We start from the raw sequence: 20,249 nt of genomic DNA, 5'->3' as shown, positions 1-20,249 counted from the left end.
TGGTTTTATGTGTGGTTAGTGTACTAGTTTTTGAATTGCGTAGTCATGTCTTCTGTTCATTTTGCCACTGAATTATTCATCTTTTTACTGATTTATATGAGATCTTTGTATACCCATTATATTAACTGTGTGCCCTAAATTATTTTAAATATACCTATTTTTGAGTGTGATATTTTATTTTTGAGCCAAAAATTTTATTTTTGTGTATTCAAAAATCAATAGTTTTCCTTTAAAAAATTCTCAGATTCTTCCTTTGTAAACAGAAATTGGATAATGCTTTATAGACATTTTGTACTGTCTTTTCAAACAAAATCCCCTTTATTTTCTCAATTAATAGTATATTCTGCACAAAGTCTAAAATTTCTCTAAATTAAACACCTGAAAACTTACCAATTAATTGGTTGTTATCAGAGGCCATGTGGTGTGGAATAGGAAGCTATGACCCTGGGCAAAATTACTTGTCTTCACAGCAACTAATTTTCTTCAAAATGAGGATAACAATGTCTATCTCACAGTGTTCATGTGAGGATAAAACTACGTAACAAATGTGAAAACACCTAGGTAGTATTCAATAAATGTTAGTGACTTTCACTCTCCTAGACCTGTTTTTGTTGAACCTCAATATTATTTGCATTTTATTGGTGAGCTTACTGTGCTTGGTTTACCTGTATCTTCAACATGATGCAGCCCACTCTGTGAAGTATTGTAAAATTTTTCATACATGAATATACTAACATCATAGTATAATTATTTGTATACTCTTATTGCACCTCTCATGCTTAGAATGCATAGTTAACATTAGTTACCATTACATTTTCTGCTAGCTCTGTATCTCTCTATAGGATATGCCCATATTGCCAAGGGGATTGAATATTAAGTTCCACAAATTACTTCAGCAACATAAGAAATATCATCAGATGTCAAAATAAATATTTCATTTTCATTTCTGCAAAAACATCAATTTTTAAATTAGGCTACTTTCAGTAATGAGTTACATTTTTCAGTAAATTGTAACAGTAATACAATTGGAAAAAGCTTAAATAATAAAACGGATTTATTAGTTTTTGAAGTAAGGATGTCTAAAGATGTTGGCTAGCCTCAGGACTCAACAATTTAGGCAGAAAGAAATGCCTTGCTCTTCCTCACTGTCTCCTCACAACTCTACCACTGATCAGTTGTTTGTCTCTACCCATGTTCCAGGGAATAGGCTCTCCTGACTTAAGGTCACTTTTGTTCATCATTGAATAAAGTGGAGTAAATACCATTTCACCCTCAGCCACTCAGAAATGTATCAGAGAGGAATCTAACTGGTCTCAATCGCTATGTGGGGCTTTATACTTAACCTGACGTCCATCACTGTGTCCTTGCAGATTCAGAAATTATAACTGGCCCAGCTGGGGGCACAAGATCAATCCCATGACCAGCAGGAAGGGCACTGCGATGGGAGCACTATCAAGACTACAAAATCAAGGAAGAAATACTTCCCCAAAGTAAATGGAATGTGTTGTTATAGAGAAGGTGAATGGAAAAACCTGCTTTGTAGGACCAAAATGGCTGCTGCTTCAACAAAGTGTTTATTTTATCTAATCAAATCAGTATTTTTAGAAGATGATAAAACTTGTACAAGAAAAATTTGTTTAATCCCCCTGATTTATCTATATACCCAGCTATGCTGACTTTATACTATTTTTAGTCACATAACACTGGGCATAAGATACAGGATTATCATTCAAAGTGTATGCCCAGATTTGATGGTCCCATACAAAGGCATAAAAAAGGACAATTATCATAGTTCAAACATATTTGGCACAAAGATTAATATGAGGAGTATAGACGTTAACTCCCACTTTCTCAAACAATTTTACTTTAGCTCCTGGAGTTTTTTTTTTTTTTCTTTTTTTTCAGTGCTTATAAGTATCTTGCAAATTTCAGAGTGAATGATCCATTTGTATGTTATGTTGATGGCCTAAATTACTAATAATTGCATTCATAATTATCTTTACTTTAGTATGGCATTCTGAGCCTCATGAATTCAAAAACATCCAGCCATGAAAAGAGACCTTTAGTGGCATGCAATACAATCTAATTTCTTCCCACCAAAGGGCAATTTAGCAATATTGACCATCGAAGGGGCCAAATCAAACAAGATAATGAGGGATAATTCTCTTTTCTCTTTCTGGTTTACCGTTCCAGATTTGGACAATATGGACAACAGAACAATGCCACCATAATTATTATTTGGCTTTCAGAGCTACACAAATGAATAATCTTTTTCAATGTTGCTTCCAAAAAAAGTTCTAACATTGTTATATAACCACATTTTCCCCTGCCTTGGCTATTTTGGTCTTGTTAAAATGTTGTTTTTGATCAAATAGCCCATACACGATTAGCTGTAGTATTGTAAAATAAATGAATCACAGCTGCACTAACAAATACATAAGGAGGAACAGAGAATGATACATGCAGAAACAATTCTATCTGTAGTTGAAAGTATCCTGACAGCAATAATTACAGAATGCAATAGACCCAGTTTGTCCATCACAATTTAATTTGACTCTAGTCAAAATTGCTGACAAAAATGCAAAGAACAATTTTATTTCTTCAACTACATTGACTTTAGGTATCTGCTTCTGGATACTCGAAGCACAAGAAATATCTAATATATGAGAGGTTGTCACATTTGAACATGATTGTAGGTGGTGGAGTTCCTAAATAAAATTGTAAGAAACACAAGAGATCTGGAGAACAAAGGTAATTTAGAATTCTGAGTAACTGGTGCTAACCCTTAAATGCACAAGGTAGGTTTCTCTTTGCCCTAAGGTGTAAATAAGTTTATATGTGTGTGTGGTTTCTTGTTGATTTCATATTATGTCTTTCTCTTTTGTAAGACCATATTGCTTTCTAACATTCAGAGAGAGAGAGAAAGAGAGAGAGAGAGAGAAGTATTCCTAGTTACTCCAGCAGGAATATACTCAATTCATCCCCATACGTACTAAGTATAACTTTCTACATCAAAATGTTCTACATCAAAATGTACAAAATTATACTATAACTACGTATAATTTACTACATTAAAATGGAGCCTGATTATAAGGTTAAAAGACAACAGGATGAAAGTAAATTTGAGGCAGTTGAGATAAGGAAAACCTTCAATAAGAACAAAAGTAACAGATTTTAAATATACAATGAAGAAAATAGCAAGCAGAATTGATCATCTGAAAACCTGACTCAGTAATGTGAATGATAAACTGATCCAGTCCCTCTGAACTTGAAAAGGAAAAGGTACCCTCCTATAAAAAAGCAAATAAGAGAACAGATGAAAATTCAGAGGGTAGGAAATAGAGACCCCACATGCAGTGATCCTATGAAAGGTACAAGATCACATGCAGTAACTACAGATAAGTTCTCAAGTAAATGCTTAGTTATTTAGTATGGACGTAAGTCAAAACACCTAGGTTCAAACTCTGGCTCTGCTTCTTCCAAGCTGGGGCACCTGGAGCAAGTTACTGGCCCTTTCTGTGGCTCAACTTTCTGATTTCTAAAATGCATATAATACCTTCCATGTGAGGGCATGATGTTTTACTTACACCAATCTGACATGCAGAGGACCCTCAATAAATGTTAGCAATTATTACAGTACAACTCAAAACGTATTTGTGTTATCCATTCCTGCTTTCTCACTGCCCACCATGCTCTGTTGAGGAAGTAAAAAATCAAAGACAGAATAGAAGAAAACATTTCCAGGCTTATTTAAAAACAAACAAACAAACAAACAAACAGACAAACAAACAAACCCTGTATACGCAGAATAAAAGAGTTCTTCATTTTCTAAGGAAAAAAAAATTTTAAAAAGAGAGACTCAAAACTAGATATATTCTACCTTGATTTTGAAATTGCATATATAATCTCTACAGTTACAAAGTCATTCAAGGTAGAACACTTAAAACCCACGCATTCAAACCTTTCTTTCATATTTGACAATTTATGTAATTACTATCTTATCTGCTTTTTAAAACTTTCTATATCCTAGAAGCTTTTCCATGTAACTGGATGCTTAAATACCTCATTTTTAAAAACATCCATAATAGAATTTGCCATGATTTATTTAAACATTACCATTCATTACCCTTACAAGGGTGAAAACATTTTAGTTTTTTAAATGAAGACTTGATTATGATCTGTTTTCTTAGAATACAATTTAAAATTGCACTTCTTATCTTTTGTCTTTATTGCATATTGTTTAAGTATTTGTACTTGTTATTGATCAATGTTGGAGAATGGTTTGGAATTTGGGCATAGAGTTCTTAGTCATTAAAAAAGAATTAGCTTAATTGCTCCAAGATGTATGTCATTTTGTTTGCAAATTGCATTGCACTTGTCAATGTCATCGAAAAATTGGGAGGCCATATGGCCCTCACTTCAACATTATAACAACTATTTAAGAAAAGGGCACCTTTTGTAAAACACACACACACTCCCTCTCTCACAAACACACACAGAAGGATTAAGGCTTTACCAAATTCAAGCAGAGAAAGTTCAGTCTTTTGAGTGAGAAAGAATAGTGATGAGATTGTGCATGCATTAAGAAAAAAAATAGAATTCAGAAATAGCTAATATCTCATGATGAGCTGTCAGTGCATATCTTGACATCTTTTTTCAATTGCTCTTTTCTGCTAAAATCTAGGAATTCTAGGATTTGTTCCAGTGGAAAATATTTCTCTCTTACTGGACAATCTACAAATTGTTGTCAAGATTTGTACTAGTAGACGGATTTATGGACCTGACTTTTAAAAATCTTTACTGGCATATACACTACTTTTTGAAATTTTACTATATACAAAAGTTTAAAACTTCTAAATATAACTGCATTAATAATAGTATACAGTTATTGAATGCATACTGTGTGTTCAGAGCTGCGTTAAGTTCTTTACTTGCTGTCAGTGTCTCTCCTCTCAACATACGCAGAAAGACAAGAGACCCAAATAAAATTGTCTCCCAACAGTTTCAAAGAGGATTATCCAGCCTCTTAATAATTTCATTCCTGATCATAATGCTTTTTGCACTCTTAAAACATTGCTGTATGTATAGTCAGTGTACTTCTCCTTCAATCTTATGCTTTAAGGCATTAAGGTATACTGGAAGGAGCATGGAAATTGTTACAAGACAGATGTGAGTTCTAATCCCAATCTATCAATAGGTTTAGAGAGACAGTTAAATTGATTTTCATATATTTTTAATAATGGCTATTTTCACTTGTAGAATTTGGGATAAGCCTAATTTTTTATTTTAGTTTTCTGCATCATTGGCATGTTTAAATAATAAGCATATATTATCCTAGCAAAGCAACGAACTGTTGTTTAAACACATACATTAGTCCAACGTTTAGATAGCAATTTATCTACCTTTTAAAATCTCTTTTATTTATGTAGTAATTCATCTAACAGTTTGATAATCATTGTTTTGGTCAGGAACTAAGATGTAACCCAACATGGCTTTAAATGAACAAAATGACTTTGGAATAACATCAAATCAATTCCCTAGGAAATATTGTGGTGACAAAATTCTATCACTGTCACTTGTAATAATCAAGTTACATGCCTGGGGGAAACGAAATGCTAAGCCTTTTAAAATGATAATCAATAGCTAAGTGAAACTGTATACTAGACCCAAATAAAATGTTTGATTTCACTATTTCAAAAGGTAAGTTTTCAGATTTAAAAAAAGTACCGTTTTACATGCCTTTCTACTGGTTTGAGTTTTTTTTTTTTTTGAAGTTATTTAAAGATAGGTCTCCAGTTATATCTTCAATCACCAGGGTCATGATTTTCCTGGAATTTTACAGTAGAATGTGCTTATACCATGTCATAGAGGGATAAAATGCTGAAAATACAAATTTCAAAGACCTAGAAAATCCCTGGTCTCTTAGACAGAATATGGTACTATACTACATTGGCTAAAGAATTGCATTATTTCAAAAGAGTCAACAGGATACTATTGCAAAAAAAAAAAAAAAAGATAATGCACTGTGACAAATGAGACCAAAATTACCAGGATACTCTGCAGATGTATTTTGATTTGATTGAAAAAATTAGGTAAGTGTAGTGACCACAACATTCCTCACAAAGCAATGCATTCATCTTAAGAAATACTTCTCTACCATAATAGATTTGATGTCCACAGTATCTTCTGGCAAATATGTTTACTTTGGTGAAGTACACTAGTATGTAAGTCAAAGAGCACATATAATTTTCAGTAGGAGCAGAATGAATATGAAACACCAGGAATTTAAAGTATTTTCTGAAATGTGACAAGCTATATAATTCATTCATTCAAGAAATAGTTGTCAAGATTCAAGGGCCAACAATGGGTCAGGAGTTTGACAGATACTAGGAATTCAAGTGGTCAAATAATGAACAGTGTCCCTGCCATTATTAAGTACACAGTCTGTTCTTTATTATGGGTAAAGCATATAAGATGAGGTATATTAACATTTATTTTACCATAACAGTAAAAATAATGGGGAAATATAATTTGATTCTGTACTGGAAAATGAATTTGGTTGACAACACGGCCCTTTACTGAGAAAAAAATAAAGCTAAGTAGAAGATGAGATAACTCTTATTTTCAGGTTTGCAACCTTAAATTATTTTCCTATAACATTTTAAAAAAGTATAATTCAGGTGACTAAAATGAAAGTAATCATAGGAAGAAATTCTTCATCTCGAAAATTATTGAAAAATTGAATAAGATTAGGAAAAGTTTTAGAACATGCCATTCCAAAATATGCCACTTTGTCATATTGATAATTTTGAGCTGAATGCACTTGAGAAACAGATGTAGGAAGGGATCTCTGATCTCCTCCTTTCTACATAAAAGCAGATCATAAAATATCCCAGGAGAAATGTCCCTTCCCTATAGCAGGAAGAGAACCTTCTCATCACTAGAGGCTGGGAGTCCACACAAAAGAGACCTGTTCAAACAAACCTACTAAAATAACCCTTAACTTCCAACAGTCTCCCCCACATATTTCCTAATCTCTTTCCCATAATTTATTGCCCCTAGCCCAAGCTGCTTTGTCTTGTCACATCCCCACAATTTGTTATTCTTAGTGTAAAAGGTATGTAAGCATTTGGGCCTGACGGTTTCTTTGGATCTTCATTTTCCTTCTGAAGTCTCCTACGCACATGTAAAAATATTATGTAAATACATTTGTATGCTTTTCTCCTGTTAATCTGTTACATATTAGTTTAGTTCTTAGGTCAGCCACAGAACCTAAGAAGGCAGAAGGAAGTCTTTCCTCCCCAACAATTACTATATTTTAGTCCTCCCTTTTAACCTTATGACTTACTAATGAGCACAAGGTTTAAATAAAACAGACTCATTTCACTACTATTAGTTTCATATTCTGCTATGAAAATACGGAGAAAGTACAAGGAGTTTATAAAACTTCAGGAATTCTTCTGATGTTTTGAAGATAATAGAAAATACATTTAATAATATTAAAGAGACACCAACATGGGTAAAATAAAACTTTGCTCAGCCTTTGGCAACCTCCAGACTGGTATAGACTGTTAAGCACTATTAATGTCCCAGAAAAATTATTTCACAGGTAATCCTTCAGGGCACCAAGGAGAATTTTTATGTAAATTAGATAAACTGTGTCATATTGTCTACAATTTAAGACGGGTCCACTCTAAAAGTCAAATGAGAAAATGACTGTCTATAAGTAATTCATGGTGCTTAGCTCATCTTTATAGTGTCACCACTCTGAAAATATGGCCCTGAATAAACTTGCTGTAGTCTAGCCAGTATATGTTGTTGAGAGGATTCTCATGAACCAAATTCCTGTTGTCTTCACGTTCTGTGGAAAGGAGACGTATCAGGCAGAGAGTGAGAGGGCCTCACTCATTGCACCTTCACTCCACTTCTCCATCCCGCCTGCGTTGGCACCTGCCAATACGCTTAAAAAATCTTTCCTCCCACCAGCCAGTACTCTAAAAAATTACATTTCTGGTTCAGATGAGCCACAGAAATATTACTTAAGAACGTGTATTTCGTATATCTAAATAGCACTTTCCATGTTAAGGCTTTATTCTCTATTCAATATACTTTGATTTTTTTTTTTTTTTTTTAATGATTCAAATAGTCTTACATCTCTTTCTTAGTCTGCCTCTAGGTTTAGGTAAGATCTAAGAGAACAAAGACTTTGTCTATTTATGTACTAGTATACACACATACACACACACAGACACACTCTGAAAACCACATAAGACAATAATAACAAGAATATTAGTGAAAACAAAATGACATAAAGTAAAATTATCTGAGACAGTTCACCAAACTAAGATATTTATCAAGGCAGTAATCCAGATTTCAGAAGGGCTGTTTGGTTGCTGACACTGAGACCAATAGGGCAGCATTGTGGTTATTACTACACACATCACACTTACATTCAACTGGATGAGAAAAAATGATGAACAAGGCACATTAAGGATCTGTATCTGTTTTAACGTACACTAAATGTATGAACAGGGGCAAGAGTTTTAATTTCTCTAACCCTGCTTCACTATCCAAAAAAATGAGATTATAATATTTCTTATTTACATGTCTATAGTGAATATTACGTTAAACAACATAAGTAAAAATGCTTAGCACAGTACCTGTGACTATTCATTAAATATTAATTCAATTAATATTCACGATATTCATTATTATCAATGATTATAAATTTACATACCTTTCAATTACTAGAGTTCCAATAGTTACTAGTTTTGTGTATTATGTTTACTCATTTAAGTGATCAAAAAAATGGGTAGAGGTAGCAGAAAAAAAGACTTTTTAAAAGCTATCATAGGTATCAAAGATGTCATTCTTATAAACAATTTATTTGCTCTCTATTCTACAGACTTTCACTGGGTGAAATGATCTACTTCTATGTTTTCAACTGTCACTGCAATTGTTGTTCAAAGGTCATCTTCAGAGCCATTTGACTTCAAATCCTATCAAAACTATATCTTTAATCTTTATCAACCAAGCTCACTCCTCTTAATCTCCGACACTATACCACCACTTCAGTTCAGGTCCAGATCCTCTGTACGCGGGACTGCAATAGCTTTCTAACACACTCCCCTGCTTCCATCCATCGCTCTAAAGTAATCCTTTGAAATTTCAAAAGTGATTATTAAATTTCATCAAAGATTCCCTGTCACCTTCAGGATAAAATCTGAAGTCCTTAGAATGGCATACAAAACCTTTCATCATTTAGGTTCTTTTCTATCTCCAGCTTCAGCACTTACTTCTTTCTTCCCATACCAAGCTACTTCCACTGCCTGGAATGTCCCAGCTCCCTTTTTTTTTTTTTTTTTTTAATCTAGCTAATTTCTAACTGGCCATTAAACTTGGCTTCAATGCTTTCACCTTCAGACAGCTTTCTCTAGACTTTCTCCCTATGCATGCACCTGGCTCTCAGTGCTTGCCCTAATTATACCTACCACTTTGTATGGGATGATATTTTTGCTTGTCTTTATCCCAGATTAAGTCTGAATTCCTTGATGGCAGAAAAAGTGACTTGAATCCCAGTATGCAAATCTATATGTAAACAAATCATCGTTAGATATCTAAACCAAATGATGAATAATCCCCAACACTCCATGCATGCAGAAATGGCCATGCAGAAGGTGTAGTAGGCTAGGTAGACTTAAATAAATGACACAATAACGTTATTGAAATATGATTTTGTGTCTCTTTTATCTCTGCCTCTGTGCTCCCCATCTACTCCCAAAATATACTCCAGACTAGAAGTCTATATGGGCTAAAGATAATAGAAGACTGCAAGCTTCTCTACGAAGACTGTGTTTGCCAAATTCACTCTCATGAACAGCTGCTGACTTGAGGAATGTGTTGCAAAATATAAACTAGTTATTTTCTACTCTCCTAATATGGGCCCTGTCCATTAGCAAGTGTGATCATTTGTACTCATATTGATTAGATATGATGTATATCTAATATATATTTTTACATATTAGACACTTATTTAACTATATTAGATATTTCTAATATATGTAAATTAGAAAAAAACACCTTCAGATTATTGAAATTAGAGTTACCTCAACTTAACAATTGAGTTTTCTGAAGAATTACTTTGTCTTAGGTTTATATGCAGTTTTAGAGCGATACTAACTAATGCTAGAGACAAAGTGTCCTTAACCTTGAAGGTCTACTGAGATACTTTATTAGTGGAACAATTGTTACCTTGGCTGACACATGGATGTCAGGCTTTGGATGGGGTCAGCAATTTAGACTGAGCATCATGACTTCAGAACATCAAGTTAGTTTTCTTCTTTACTGAATCATAATGATTAAAACATCTAGGATCACAACAAAATGTAACTGATTAGAAGATATTTTCAGAGTGTTTTCCTTTATCACTTAAGTACAAGGTGTGCATTAATTTAGGTCATGGGCTTAATTAGAATGTGTATTAGCAAAATATGTACTACAAACAAATTAAACTAATTTCTTTAAAGCTTAACATCCCTCAAAACACACAATTCCTGAGCAATGAAATGAAATCATACTGCTTACTGGATTTGCAATGAAATGAAATCATATTGCTTGCCGGATTTGTGTATTCCTTCTGTGAATATTTGATACTGTTGACTTATCGGTTTTGTAAACCACGGAGCCCTCTGTCAGTGAGCCATCATCCCAGCAGGCTCAGTTCTGAGGGCATCCATTAACTTTGCTAACACTGTGAGGATTCTCAAACATTAGTATTCTAATGAGACACTGTGTTTCTCCACCTATATTAAGAGCATCTCTACACTAAACCTGCTGCTTCTATATCTAAACCAAACAATGGATTAAAGAAAAATTGACCTGAAAACAGAAATATGCTTTTTGTTAACTTTTTAAAAAATTTACCATTTATAATATTCAATGCCACTTACAATGGAAGTTAAGCGATTAGTCATCAATGAGGGACCACAATACAAGTCACTCTATTTACAAACAAGTACATTCTGATAAAATAGATGCCTATTTTACTTGCTTATTTGAAGAGAAAGAAATATGTAGCTCTACTTCATCTCAGGAATTTTGAACCACAAGGTTTTAATGGTAAAATAATGAAACATTCTTGACTCCCAGCTCAGGGAAAGGTGAGCCAAGTTGTTCGGTGAATACCAAACCTTGGGCAGATTTCCACCAAGAGGATCAAATTGCTTTTCTTTCTTTGAAGGAGTGCATATTGTTCATGAAGAGCTGTGAAACTAGGTGGTGGGGTTGGGGCGGAATTGAAGAGGAAACATTAAATATCTTGGGGAGGAAAAGATGTGGTATAATATATACATTGCATATCAGTTTGAAATTTGCATATCAGATTTGAAATTTGCATATCAGATCTAAAGCAATTAAAAAGCTCTGAAAAAAATAGTCATACTTTTCCTACCAAAAGTTACTTAATACCACCTCTTTATTTCATATACCACTTTCCCTCCTGGTTTGCTAAAAATTGGTACTCATCTATGTCATTTGTAGAAATTGGTTCAGCATTTATAAATGCCAATATTCATCATATTCCTTGCAAATGTACATATTTAAATTTGCAGTTCATCTTATTCTTGTAAAATTTTGACAGAATTGACATAATTATACACAGAACAACAGTGTTAAAACAATTTACATACCTTAAGATCTGATATTTGTGGCAAGCCTGAAACAATTACAAGATTTTGGAATAAAATAATAATGACCTTTTGGAATGTAAGAAGAGAATCTCATGTTAGGCTGGGCTTATAAATGAGTGCAGAGGTTTTTGGAACCCTGCAATACAAGAAGCAGAACTATAATCCATCTGGCATGCCCCTTCGGTTCCCATCCTGAGCTTCCAGACTGTGCTTAGAAACTCTAGCTATAATTTTGGGGTTCCCTCTCTAGATCTTTGGTTAGTTAGGAATATTATTTGGAGAAATGTCTTCTGACTCACACACAACGCCTTCTCCTTTGTCATTAGGGCTGACATCATGGAGGAGGGTTAACTGTGCCAAATGTGTGCTGCTTTCAGATGCTGCTGCTTCTCCATTGTTGGGGATCCTAGAATAAACTCTGTTAAACAAATTTTTTAAAGTGCATCAAATTTTTTGCAGCAAAAGGGAAAATATCCAGTTAACATTTATGCTTAGGTATTCAAACATATCTGCATCAATTTATATAGATAGTAATGCTTTCATTAAACATTGATTGAGTGCCCAGTACACTCAAATACACCCACTTAGGAACTGTACATAAGGCATGCGACCTGCCACTGGAAACTTTGTGGTGTCAGATCAGGAGATAACCAGGCTCAAAATAAATCCAACAATGTGATACAGGAACCAGAATTCTGGTAATGAGTATGTACATTCATGCTGCTGAAGAATTCCACAACACAAAAATTCAGAAAACAAATATTTCCTTTCATAAATCTAGAAAGTCTAAATTCTAGTTTCAAATATGTTTTCTATAGTGTATGTATATATATATATATCTCACAATATATCAATAATATCTACAACTGGTGAGTCTGAGCTAACAAAGCTCAATTTGAAACTCAGAAAAAAAAATGTTACTTACAATGTGTATTATTTTATTTCCGAGGTCTTTGTTACATAAATAATCTTAAAGGTCACAGTATCAACTTCAAGGTTGAATAATAAATTGTAAGTACATATTGAGAAAAGAAAGAGTTTTAGTTCAGCCAGAAAATGTAGAGACAGAGACAGAATGATACATATCAGAATGCACACTCTCACACACACACAATAGGCATTTTGAATAGCATACCACAATATAATTTCATTCATATTTTGAATATTTGTGAAAAATAATGGTAATTTTAAATTAAAAAGCTACAGATATTTTTAAAGTTTTATATGTGGCTTTTAAAATGAAATATTAAATGATTAAAATGGATTTCTCCTATTTCATGCTGCAACTGTGATTATATGTAAATTTCTTTCCAATTAGAGAAAATGAGTGAAAAGCTATCAAAATTGTTCCACATTGGTTTATGAAATGAGTCTGGATTTTATCCAGTGCAGACCATTTGATTATATATGCAGACACTTATCTTTCCATGTTTGAATAATGCATAGGAATTATAAGATGTTTATCTTGAGATATCAAAATGAACAGTGACTATACTCAGGAAAGAAAGCATTTTGTTTGTTAATTAATTTATTGATTTTCAATGTCTCTGTCTCCTAGGAGCCCCTTTCAGGAGAGTTTCAGATCTCCAAAGAGACTCCTGATGTATGTCTGCTATTATATTTCAACAAATTCGACTTTGAATGATCATTCATATTAAATTGCTTAAGAAAATGTTCTGGATGTAGATCAGTTAAAGACTTTTGAATGCTTAAATATTTAAAACTTAAAATTTAAAACTAAAACAAACAAATAATCAAATACTAAAGGCAAATTGTAACCTGGGGAATAGGTGAATAAAGTATGATAAAAAAACTGACACCCATAATACATAAAATGTGACAACAAATATAATGTGCTACTACTGTATCAATAGATATAAAGATAATGGAAATAATCTATCAAAATAATATTTTGACTCTATCAAAAATAATAAAAATTATAATACAATGACCAACTAAGAAATGTATGGAAAAAATTTCAACTTCACTAGAATCAGAAGAGAATGTATGTTCATACCGACTGAACAAAGGTCAAAGAATAATGTGCATACTTGGTTTACCAGAAAAATTTAATGCAGATGTATGTACTTTAAGATCATATTTGTGGCAAGCTTGAAAAAATTATGAGATTTTGGAATAAAATAATAATGAGCTTTGGGATGTCAGAAGAGAATATTATGTTAGGCTGGATTTATAAACATGAGTACAGAGGTTAGAGCAACAGAAATTAGATTAAAAATCATTCACATGTCCTGTAGCTCCTCAGGTATTAATAACTTTGTATTGCAAAGTATTTAAATATCATTTGGGATAAGCTTAACAAAGTGCCATTTTTTACTAACAAGAAAATTATTTTGACTGTTTGTACAACTAGTAAGATAATTTAAAAATCTAAATCTATCATTTAATGATAGATTTCTATACCTTTCAAGGCGCTTAATAACTTTTTCTACCACAGGAGTTTCAGGATTCAATATTCAGAGGACAAGGAACAAAAAGTCTATTCAGTGACATGCCCAAGTGAGGTCTGAGCCCAACTCATCTGATTCTGCACATGCCTGTGAGGCACAGAGAGGGAGGGAGGTTGTGGGCTGAGGATTTGTTCCAAAATTTCTGAGCACATTTTCTTTAGAATCATTTTCATATGAAAATGCTCTGAAATAGTTTCTATTCCTCCTAAAATAATTATCTTAATCGTCTTAGTGCCAGAGCTGGCACATACCAAGCACCCAGAGATGGCAGTATTCACTTTCCATCTCAAAGAACCAAAGTATTTAAATAAAATTGTCACTTCTTTCAGTGAAAAAAGTATAGACTCAAGAAACATCATTGTAGAGCAAGATGGTGGATGCTGCATTACTCCTCACTGTTGAAATAGGAAAAACAAAAACAAAAACAGAAACAAAAAGCAATCTTTATCTAACATTTAAAAATAGTTCATTACAGGCCGGGTGCAGTGGCTCAAGCCTGTAATCCCAGCACTTTGGGAGGCTGAGGCAGGTAGATCACCAGAGGTCAGGAGTTCAAGACCAGCCTGGCCAACATGGTGAAACTCCGTCTCTACTAAAAATACAAAACTTAGCCAGGTGCGGTGGCAGGTGCCTGTAATCCCAGATACTAGGGAGGCTGAGGCAGAAGCATCACTTGAACCCGGGAGGAGGAGGCTGCAGTGAGCCAAGATCATATGACTGCACTCTAGCCCAGGCGACAGAGTAAGACCTTGTCTAAAAAACAAGAAAAAAAGAAAAAAAAAGTTCATTACAAAATTTAAAAAGGATTGGATTATTAAAGCTGTCACTGGCACATCTAGTTTTCAGCTTGTTATTTATATAGTAATCTTAAAGCATTACTCTGGTACAGAACCAAAAAGTTAAATAGAAGACATTTTAGATACTCCATTTAGATGAAAGAATTTTCTGAAAGGTGATGCTGTGTTTAACTCTTCTGGAATTCAGACGGGAAGATTCTGAGTGATATTTGTCTCAGGAAAGAGTTGCGGAGGGAATCAAACGTGTTATTTGAACAATTTATATACACTAAGTAGACAGTGTTGGAGCAGACCTCAGTCAACTGTTTCTGAGATGTGTCTCCCACCTTTCCTGTGTTAATCCCTCACAGCTCCATTTCCCAGGCTGTTCCTTGCCCTCTGCTGCCCACGGTTCTCACAGCCATGCTTCATGTCTCAGATTTGTCCCTTCTCCAGATGCAAACTTTTGATTCGAATTACTTTAGTCCCTGCTTCATGATTATTTCAACACACACACATACACACACACACACACACACACACACACACACACACACACAAGGACTAGAACAAGTCTTGCCTCATGTGAAAACAGCATAATGCATTATCTATTTTAGGGAATACATGACTATTTTAACCTCTGCCCACACTTAATGCAAAAAAAAAAAATGCTTCTAATAGTGAAAATTCAGGCACTGGGTGAAGTCATTGTTAGAAATAAGTACATGGAAAGCTTTGGATGTGTGTAATTCACAGTGAAGAAGGCTGAGCCTGAAAAGTAAGCCAAGTAAGCCAAACCTAAAAGTAATAAAGTAATAAAGATACTTAAACCGCATAATCACCAAAGTGTCTTGAAATAAGATGATCAATTTCGCCTTCTCGCTTTCACACCATCCCCACTCTCAGAGGCCATGTACGTGCTTCTCCAATACCAGTGTACCAGGGGATCTGGTAAAATGAGGCTCTGGTTCAGTAGATGTAGGCACTATCTAAAGCTCTACACTTTTGCTTTGTTTTAACTTTTTATATAAATGCTCAGGATACAGATTGACATTCTTTTGTAAATGGTGATTTTACTCTTACTGAAATAGGACATACATGTATCCTGATAAAACAGAATGAAAAGTCTGAATTCACTGGAATTCCTGTACAAGGTGCCAAAGCTCCACACAGCAGCTTCTTTCAGCTATTTTATTATAGGAATAGTGTTCTGTGGGGCAAGAAATACACTGCTCATAACTGATTTTCAATCCCCTTTCTCCAGTGGGATAAAACACTTTCACAAAGAGCTGTCCTATGGAGAACCCCCAGTTTTCTAGCTTGCAACAAAGTGACTAGAGACAAACAGGAAAAAAAAAGGAGGAAAACTAACACTGAAGCAATCATACTTCTCACGTCTCTGAATAGAGAAGTATGGGGAACCTTTAGTCACAGGAAATTAAAAATATCCAAGTTAATTACATAGTTCATTCACTATCAGACAGATTTTTTTCGCTTAAGATTTTAACCCCTTTCCAAATCAACAATTGTCTCAATCCAGCCATGCATACTAATAAGTGAAATGCACGAACATCCCAGACATATACTTCATTGAGTCTCTGCATTCGGTACCCGGCAGTGAAAAAGTATGCTTTCCCAACAAGTCAGTACTGAAGACTGAGAATGAAAACTGCAACTAAAGAAGGATACTCTCTTACCCTGGAAATATATTATCCACACTTTCCCTCCCTCACATTAGAATACAGATATCCTCCCAACTTTTCATCTCCTATGTTATCTTTTCCTGGGAGATCTATCATTCGATCTTTTACTACAAGGGTAGAATATAGGTTAAGATCACCAAAATTCAATTTTACGTGTGGTACAAGGAAAACAGAATGCTATAAAATTAAGCCTCATCACCCTGGTAGGGATGCTGGTGCTTTTATGCAGAGTCTTTACTGCCAGTAAGTGATGCTGTCTCCCAAGGAACAGCTCTACAGAAAGTTTTTGGGTTAGTGTTTCCCCCAGCTTATTTCTGCAATGGAGAAAGGCAATTCCATACCAAAACAAAACAAACAAACAAACCTGGAAAAGCTACAAATGTTAACCGATACTTTAATACCAACAACACAGATATCTAAGGAGACAAGATGTAAGAAAAAGAGTTCATGAACAGCCCAATAGAGGCCAAATTCACAAATGGAGATTTTAAAGCTCACTGAGTAAAATTTTCTGGATCCAAACAAGTACCACAATACTTTTCAGTTCTCAACTCACAGAATTAAGAGCCCTTAAACTGTTAATTTTGTCCTGTCTCCCTATTTAGAAAAAATTCTCTCTAGAATCTATGTAAAAGTAACTGACACACCTGCAGTATGTGACATGAGAGATGTTCTCAACTCTTTTAAAAAGTAAAAGTCACTTTTTATAACCAAAAATGAAAAAGGTGCTAATAGAGAGAAATAAAATTTCACAAAGTACAAAAGCAGAGACTGACTGAAATCTGTAACTTTATAAGTAAGAATAACCCAGTCTATAATTAACTCCTCCACAGTGAACAATCTGCTACACATTCCCCGATGAGGAGTGACCCTAGCTTACCACAGTGAAACCTGCCACAACTGCAAAGCCAGAGTGCTGTCCCTTTTCTAGTTCTCTGTGGGTGAGATAATGCCACCTACTCCAAGGCAGTTAGAGAGACAGGTGTGCTCGTGGGAGTTTCTCTCACCAACCTGCTAACTCAGCAGGAGTAAGTTCACCCAGATGAGCTCTGGTCTCCAATGTGCATCTGCGCTTAATTTTATGAAGGATCTAAGTATCATTCATTAGTTAATAAAAAAGAATAGAGAACTCTAGACCAAGTAAACTGTGAACTAAAAACGTGAGGAGGGATACCAATGACATTAACAACACTTTCTTTAAAAAATAGAATTGCTTTCTTTTGAAATCAATTACAGTGTGAGACGTGTTTTCTTTTCAGGTGCCCCACAATGGCACATAGCTTTACTCGGCGAATCCTGCCAACTTCCAAGTCCCAGGATACTGACCAGATTACTGCACATGGGACAGCATTACCTCCCAACGGTGTGGAGAAGAGCACATGTCACCACTGGGTGATGAGAAAGTTGACAGAGACTCTAGGCTTCACAATGCCAGATATGGTTGGAGAGCTTTCCTTGTTCTATTAGAAAAGTTCATGAGGAAGCTGTGAATATGATCAGTCCAGAGAAGTAATACTCTTATTTTCACTGTCAAAACTTCAGAAACCCTCCCTGTAGACTTGCCTCTTGAGTGCACTGCACATGAACACTTCATAGGGCGAACATTCAGCTCTTTCAGGGTCACATTCCCCTTTCCTGTGGTCTGTCCATAAAGCTCAAATATCTCATGGAGTTTTTCTGCATTGATTGTATCTGTTCTGTCAATTTTGTTACCCAAGATAAGGATTGGCACACTGGATATGTTTCATCAGTCATTAAAGCATTAAGCTCAACTTTGGATTCCATAAGGTAAGAATGATCTGCACAGTCCACCAGAAAGACAATCCCATTCGTTGCTGGGAGACAATTTTTCCAAACCCGGCATGCTTGCTCGTGCGGACCAAGGTGAAAAGTTGTAAAAGTCATTCCAGCAATTGTTAGCTCTTCTGATGTCGGATGTCGTGTTGGAATATGTTGGCCCCATCTGTCATCTTTGATCATGTGAAGAAGAATTGTTTTGCCTGTATTGTTTAAACTTAAGAATACAAGTTTTCCAGATTTCTTGTCAAGTCCTAGGAACTGGGGTACACTGCTGAAGCCACGGTAGATCCACTCAAAGATGAAAGACATTGTAAATGTTTACTACAGCCCAAGGGGCTCCTCCAGCAAAATGGCAGGTGACTCAGACCCTCACTCAGAGCACACAAACCAGCTACTTGCTGGATGTACGGGTCCTAAATTTTTAACTAGCGCCCAAGTGATAAGATACTACTAGCCTCTCGACCACATTTTGAGTGGCAAGATATCATGAGACATCAGAATGTTTTATGCTTGGGAATTAGACATCTAGGGCTTATCTAAATCAGTGTAACAGGTGGTGATGGGTGCTTTGCCCTCTAAGAATTAAGAAGAAAATATGTTATATGAAAGATTTTTTAAACCTATTGTTAACTTTTTTTCTCTTTTACCCCTCTTCCCCAAAATAGTTCATCATGACTAGATAAACTCCTCATTTGGAATAGAAGGTTCTCCACGGCTGGCCAAACAATCGCAAACTACTAACTTCATTCTCACCATATAAAACTGTGCTCATTTGCTAAAACATTCATTTTTTAAATAATTCAGTATTTTTAATCTAAACAGTATAGTTCAGTATAGTCGAGGTCTCTGCCTGGACTTTGCTAACCCTGACTTGTCTTTTCTGCTCCTTCTGAAAAACTGCCTCTGAGAATTAGATCATTTGCAGTCACTATATGCCATATGATCTGGTGTAGCATAAATTAATCACCTAACATTAAGGGACTTATTCTTTTATCACAACCCAAAAATTAGCAGAAATTTTTAGAGGAAAAATTATACCATTGCAAAAAGTAAAACCTGTTATTATCTTGTTCATTAACAACTTCAGAGCAGCTAAGCTCTTGGCTGTCAATTAGGCTTTCTTTCTGTACGTTGAAAAATATCTTCTCAATATTGTGTATAGAATTGTGGTTAACAGGGACTGATCTGCCCTCACCTTGCCTTGGGTGACATCAGTTGTCCATGGCTGCAGCCGCTGACATCATGCAGTCAGGTGAATGCAAAGGAGCATCTGCTTCATTGTGGAGTCACTGGGGCCAAGTCCTTGATGCCAATTCTGGCACCAAAGCCAAGGGCATTCAGAAATCACACCCCACACCCTTTGTCAACTTTCCCATGAAATTCTTAGCAAATCTCAAAAACAAATGTAAATTTTCAACAATGTTAGAAGCTAGGACTATTGATCAAAGATATGCCAGATTTCAGGAGGAATTTTTAAGCACAAAGTACAGATGAAGCCTTGAGGCAGAGTAGCAGGACAAGAGATATTGGGAAAATGACATGTCTGTCTTCAACACTGCCCCACACACATGGACACTCCACAATCAGAAGGAGGCAGCCATCACTCAATTCAAGAAAACAGATTTATTAGGTAGCCAGAGGCATATTTTTCCCACCCCATGACTTAACCCCTAATAGTCCTCTGAGAATATGGCAAGCCGTATCAGTTGCCTGCCTAACAGCAATTTCCTTCTCTCACCATGATAAACGTTAAAAATGTGAATCACTCTCTTTCCCAGGCTCTCTTGCAGCTAAGGGTAATCATGTGAACCT

The 20,249-nt window shown here is 35.0% G+C and overlaps 1 pseudogene; it reads right to left on the bottom strand.

Moving 5' to 3' along the window:
• Positions 1-18,175: 18,175 nt before the first annotated feature.
• LOC111547925 lies at positions 18,176-18,746 on the bottom strand (annotated as a pseudogene).
• Between the last annotated feature and the right edge of the window lie 1,503 nt (positions 18,747-20,249).

The sequence above is a fragment of the Piliocolobus tephrosceles genome, chromosome 3 (assembly GCF_002776525.5).
Source record: "Piliocolobus tephrosceles isolate RC106 chromosome 3, ASM277652v3, whole genome shotgun sequence".
Lineage (NCBI taxonomy): Eukaryota > Metazoa > Chordata > Mammalia > Primates > Cercopithecidae > Piliocolobus > Piliocolobus tephrosceles.
This window is presented reverse-complemented; position numbering and strand designations above follow the sequence as displayed.